The sequence below is a fragment of the Vicia villosa genome, linkage group LG4 (assembly GCF_029867415.1).
Source record: "Vicia villosa cultivar HV-30 ecotype Madison, WI linkage group LG4, Vvil1.0, whole genome shotgun sequence".
Classification (NCBI taxonomy): domain Eukaryota; kingdom Viridiplantae; phylum Streptophyta; class Magnoliopsida; order Fabales; family Fabaceae; genus Vicia; species Vicia villosa.
In genome coordinates this window covers 106,783,974-106,789,973 of record NC_081183.1, presented here as the reverse complement: position 1 = coordinate 106,789,973, position 6,000 = coordinate 106,783,974, and positions in this window count along the sequence as shown.

Sequence of the window (6,000 nt, the reverse complement as noted above, 5' to 3'; positions counted from 1 at the left end):
CTTCGAGCAATACACCTTTGTGGGAGAGACACCACTTCTCCACCTAAAACCTTAAGGTAATAGGTGAGTGGGTTCTCCCACTTATATATGCTCAAGTCACCACACACATTTCCAATGTGGGACTATTATCCACACTCACACTTGATTCTCAACACTCCCCCTCAAGTGTGAGTCTTACACAATGCTCCCCCTCATGTGGAAGCTCCTCTTCCACATACACTTGTATCCGTTGACTTCAACTACATGTATCCGTTGATTCTCTTCAACTACATGTATCCGTTGACTTTCAACTACAAGTTTTAGCCGGTCCCTTTCTCGAACCAAAGGCTCATGATACCATTTGTTGGCGCAACATCGGGGGAGTCGAGTTCGGGAGCATTGATAATCACGGGACATTCCTTCGAGCAATACACCTTTGTGGGAGAGACACCACTTCTCCACCTAAAACCTTAAGGTAATAGGTGAGTGGGTTCTCCCACTTATATATGCTCAAGTCACCACACACTTTTCAATGTGGGACTATTATCCACACTCACACTTGATTCTCAACACTAAGAACTGCTATTAGAGATAATTTCCAAACAAGTGAGCTAGGAACTTAAACCACTCTTGTGATACCTTTGATTGCACATGCAGATTAAAAATGTGAATTAATAGTTTCTTGCAGGGGGCCTATTAGTATATGCTTATAGCATCTTGGCTAGAAATAAAGTTAGCACAAACATGAAGGGAAAAAAAAAAAGAAAAAACAACAACCAACTTTTTTAATCCCATGACATGGTCCCAAAATAAGATCTAGCATAGCCTTTGGTCCCTGCAAACCTGTTGTTAGCCCAATTACAGTATTTCAAATAGCACCAAGTCTCTTTAGTTATCGATTTTATGATCGTGGACTTGAATGCAACAGGTTTCTTAGAATAACTTTATGTATATAAAACAGGTTTGAGGGATAGCTGAGTATTCAAAACACTATGGTAGTTGGGGATCATTGTGATGCCCTCTGTGTGTATAGTTTAATTGTTTTATCTCTGCATAATTGATATTATATTTATTATTTTGGACTTTCTAATTTTAATATACTTGTAAAAGTAATGCTGTCTATACAACTTTGGTATTTACAAACTTCCACAATGGTTGTATTTGAATCAATGTACCGTAACTTTAAACTCTTTTGTATTAAACCTTTAGATGGACGATATTTTGCCGTTGAGTGGATTTGTTTCCAAGTAATTGGAATGAAATGCAAAATGTTTTCCAATCATGTAGCCGTTGAAAAGGTTACTTATATCTATTAATAAAATCAATCATACTAGAGGACATAACATCAAAATTATGAGAGCTAGCCAATCATGTAATTGTTCCTGATAAGATGTGAGCAAATTATGTTAGTCCATTGCTTGGTGAATTTTCTGAAGAGTTTAAAGTTGCAACAATGAAAATTGCATACACAAAAGCCTCGGACTCACTCCTCTTCTTCGAATGGTCCTTATAAGCATTATCCTTTTCAATTAGCTTATATGGCTAAAAATCCTCGAACTCACTCCTGATAAAATGAAGTAACCTCAATTAGCTTTTTCATTACATAATAGAAATACTTTGTCCGGCTAAACAATAAAATAAAATGAGATTTTACCTATTTGTAAAATAAAAATTGTTTTAAAATAATTAGTCTTTCAATTTTCAATACATTGTTGATACATCAATATTGATTTTTTTCTATCCATTTTTATTATATTTTATGAACAACTGTCGCAACACACCTTTACCAGTTGGAACGCACGAGTATTCAGACCAACATTCATAGGAACTCACGTGTTATTGTATTTTTTGTACAATTAAAAAAATAAAATAAAATATATTTAAAATAATGTATGAATTCAAATACGATAAACATGTGTTGTATTTTAATTATTTATGTTACTAATATTTTTATTTTAAAATTATTTTTAATTTAAGATAAAAACAAATGCGCGTCAAATACGATAGACATTACAGTTATATGATCAATTACACAATTTTTTATCTTCTATTATTCACATATTTTATATTAAAATTTTTTATTGATCTAAATGTTTTTACGGGTACCAGACATTTTTCTATACATTTAATTATTTTTTTTTACGGGTACCAGACATTTTTCTATACATACAATTATTAATTTTTCACGGGTACCAGACACTTTTCTATACATTCAATTATTATTTTTTCATGGGTACCAGACATATTTCTATACATTCAATTATTATTTATTAACGGGTACCAGACATTTTTCTATTAAAAAATATACTTTTGAAATAAATGCGCGTCCCATATCAGAACTCGTGCGGACGCACGGGTCTGTTACTAGTTTTCTTTTAAAAAAAGTACACATAATTCTGGCACTTATTATGAGAAACAATCAAAGTATTTAAGTAAAACCATTTAAAGTTGTTAAAATTAGAAACATGTTATGAAAATTTATGTTAGTGGATGTCCATCCATCTCCTAGGTTTTCATCTTCCTATTCCATACTTAATATGTGTTTAATATGTGTGATTTTCTATCTCCCTTGAGTCCTATAAAAAGAGACCCATATTACAATGTAAAGTACACTTGAAAGAAGATGATATAATATTGCTTTTCTCTATTCTATCTCTCTCGACCTCTATTGTTTTAGTTAGTTTTATATCACGTTATCAGCACGAAACTCTACCGTGTGAGCGATTTTATGTTCAATTTGCATAATCATGTTTCTTCTCTTTCGAGTAAGTTTTTAAGATTTTTCTTCATCTTATAGATTAAATTTTAGCATGCTATTCTATTATTTATTTTTTTTGTATAAGATTTCATTGGAAATTTTGTTTAGTTAACACAATTATATATTTTAAGTTGTCTATCATCGATAAGTTCTTGAAGCATCCCTGAAGGATTGCTTAAAGAATGATTGTTCAATTTTTGTGAAAACAACAATTGTAATTTTCATGCATTCCTGAAGAATTGCATGAATAGCGTGCATCCCTGAAGGATTATAAATATTATTATTTTTATTAGTAAATGATTTGTGATTGAGTTCCTGAAGAACTACAAAATGTGATTGAGTTTAATCGAGTATTGTGTTTATCAATAATTGATGAATTCGAAAAGAATCCAACGTTCAATCATCTTTAAAAGGACGCATCTATAATAATATTGAATCCCAGAAGGATTTCATAATTTTTTTGTATCGATCTAAAAATCCATAATTTGTAATATGCTCATTAAAAGATTGTCATTCTAGAAAAATGACACAAATGATTTTAACGCATCCCAGAAGGATGGTTATATATATTTTTTATATTATTGTTTATAACAAATTATTTATATAGTTCTTGAAGAACTTATCGAGCATCCCTGAAGGATATAAAAATAAATTATTTTTCTAGTTCCTGAAGAACTTATCCATCCCTGAAGGATAGTTAATCAAATTAATTATATGACGATATAATTTTAGTGATATAATATTGTATGATTAAATATGTTTAATTTTATAAGGGGTAATTGTTTGGTAATTATATGATCATATGTTCATATGAATGTATTTGATTAAAGTGTTTAATAATGAAATACTATTATATTGGTTTTGACTTATATTGGAGGTATCTAATATCTTTGTATTACACAACACAATTTGGACAGAAAATGTGTAATAGAAAAGCTACTGTCTTTTCCCCGAGCTTGTACTACACTTATATTAGTACAATTGAAGCACGTGTCATTGTAAACCAGTAGTTTACAAATTAGACTTAAATGTGTTGTTGGTAAAACCGATTGGGTCATCTCGGATATAATATGATGCGAATAATTTGTATTGAAGAACTAGAAGTTTCTTCAATCCAGCCAATATTTGTGTGTTTCTAAAGGAAAATAAAAATTTGAGAAATTGCGTTTTTATGACATTAATTGTTGCATCGACTAAACTATCATGCATATGTCTCTACTCACAACCAGAAGTTTGTGAAATTATTTTCTCAACTAATTAGACTAAGATCTTGTTTTCTGGATTTTTTAGAAATTCATGTATAAGTATCACATATATTATTAAAATTGATATTGAGTATCATGTAATATATATTCATAAAAAGAAAATGGACCCGAAGATTCATTCTTTAGACGTCTAAAGTTAATTATATGGTTGATACTTATGAGATCATCAATTCTAAATTATATATTTGAAACACCCAAAGTATGATATTAAGATATTTATTCGCATTAAGCCAACAAGATATTATATCTTAGTCCTCCCTAATTTATTATAATATTTCTCATCTAAATGAACATTTGGATGTGTTGTGTATATTCCAATTGCTCCAATATAATACATTAAGATGAGTCATGATAGAATATTGAAAAAATATAATTAATATGAATCTCAATTTTGAGGATATAATTTGAGAAAATAATCAAATACTTGATTGCAGCCCAGTAGGCTGATTATCACTTGATAAATTAATTTTCCCAATATTAGGGGGAGGGAAATGAACAGCTGAAATCATGAACAAGAAGTTCAAATGAACAAGTTAAAGTAAATTGTTGTCTTGATCCTCGTACAAATCAATATGAATAAAAAGTTCAAAATATTATTCATTTGCAAAGTTTATGAAATAAATTATCAGCTGGTAATACTCCACTCAAAGTGGATTCTCCTATTGGATAATATAATATTGCAAATGAGTTGTAGTTGCGCCTGAAGCGTGGTATGAAAGTCGGTTCCAATGTTAAAAGTCCTCTACTAAGAAAAGAAACTAAAGATGACCCAAGTGAGGATATGAAAATGCTAAGAGCACTTTGATCTAATTTAATTTTCAGTTTCAGAAGAACAAATCAAGTACTTGAAATATGAAATAAAGAGATCTCGATAAAATATGTCATGGATGAAATTGAATGGAACCGAAATTGAGATAAATAAATAAAGTCAATATTGACAATGTCTTTGTATACAATATAACGCTAAAAGTGATCAATGATAATGAGGATCATGAGTCAAAGTCTATTAAAGATTAGAAACTAAGTGAGAATTGGCCAAAATAAATATATTCAATTGAAGAAGAATTAAACTCACTTTACAAGTGACTCACTTTTGGACCTGTAGTCCGAACACCTCAAGTTGTGAAACTAATTGGATATAAATGAGTTTTTGTGAAAAAGAAAAATAAGAATGATATAAAGTTTGATTTATTGCTCAATGGTTTTCACAAAGACCTAAGATTGATTTTGATAAAACATATTCACCTGTAGTGGATTCAATCAATTTTTGATAATTAATTAGCCTTGTAACACATGAAGGGCTTAATTTGAACATGATGGATATAATAACATCTTATTTATATGGTTCACTTAATAGTGACATTTACGTGAAACTCCCTGAAGGGTTCAATATACCAAAGGCACGTAATTGTGGATCTCGAGAAAATTACTACATCAAATTGAACAAGTCTCTCTATGGGCTGAAAGAATCTGGATGCTTGTCGTATAATCGCCTTAGTGAATATTTACTAAATGATGAATATACTAATAACTCAATTTGTCCTTGTATTTTCATAAAATGATGTGGAAAATTACTTGCAATAATAATTGTCTATGTGGATGACATAAGTATTATTGAAACTCCTGAAGAGCTTTCAAAAGCTATAAATTGCTTAAATAAAGAGTTTGAGATGAAAAACCTAGAAAAGACAAAATATGTCTAGGTTTGCAAATTGAGCATGTGGACAAAAGAATATTTGTACATCAAGAAGACTATATCGAAAAGTGTTGAAATGATTCTATATGGACAAATGTCACATGTTGCTTACTCCAATATGGTTGTTAGATCATTAGATGTGGAGAAAGATCTTTTTAGGCCTCGAGAAAAGGATAAAAATTGCTTGGTCCCGAAGTACCATATCTTAGTGCAATTGGAGTACTAATGCACCTTGCTAAATATACACATCATGATATACCATTTGCGGTCAATTTATAAGTAAGATAGAATTATTCACATAC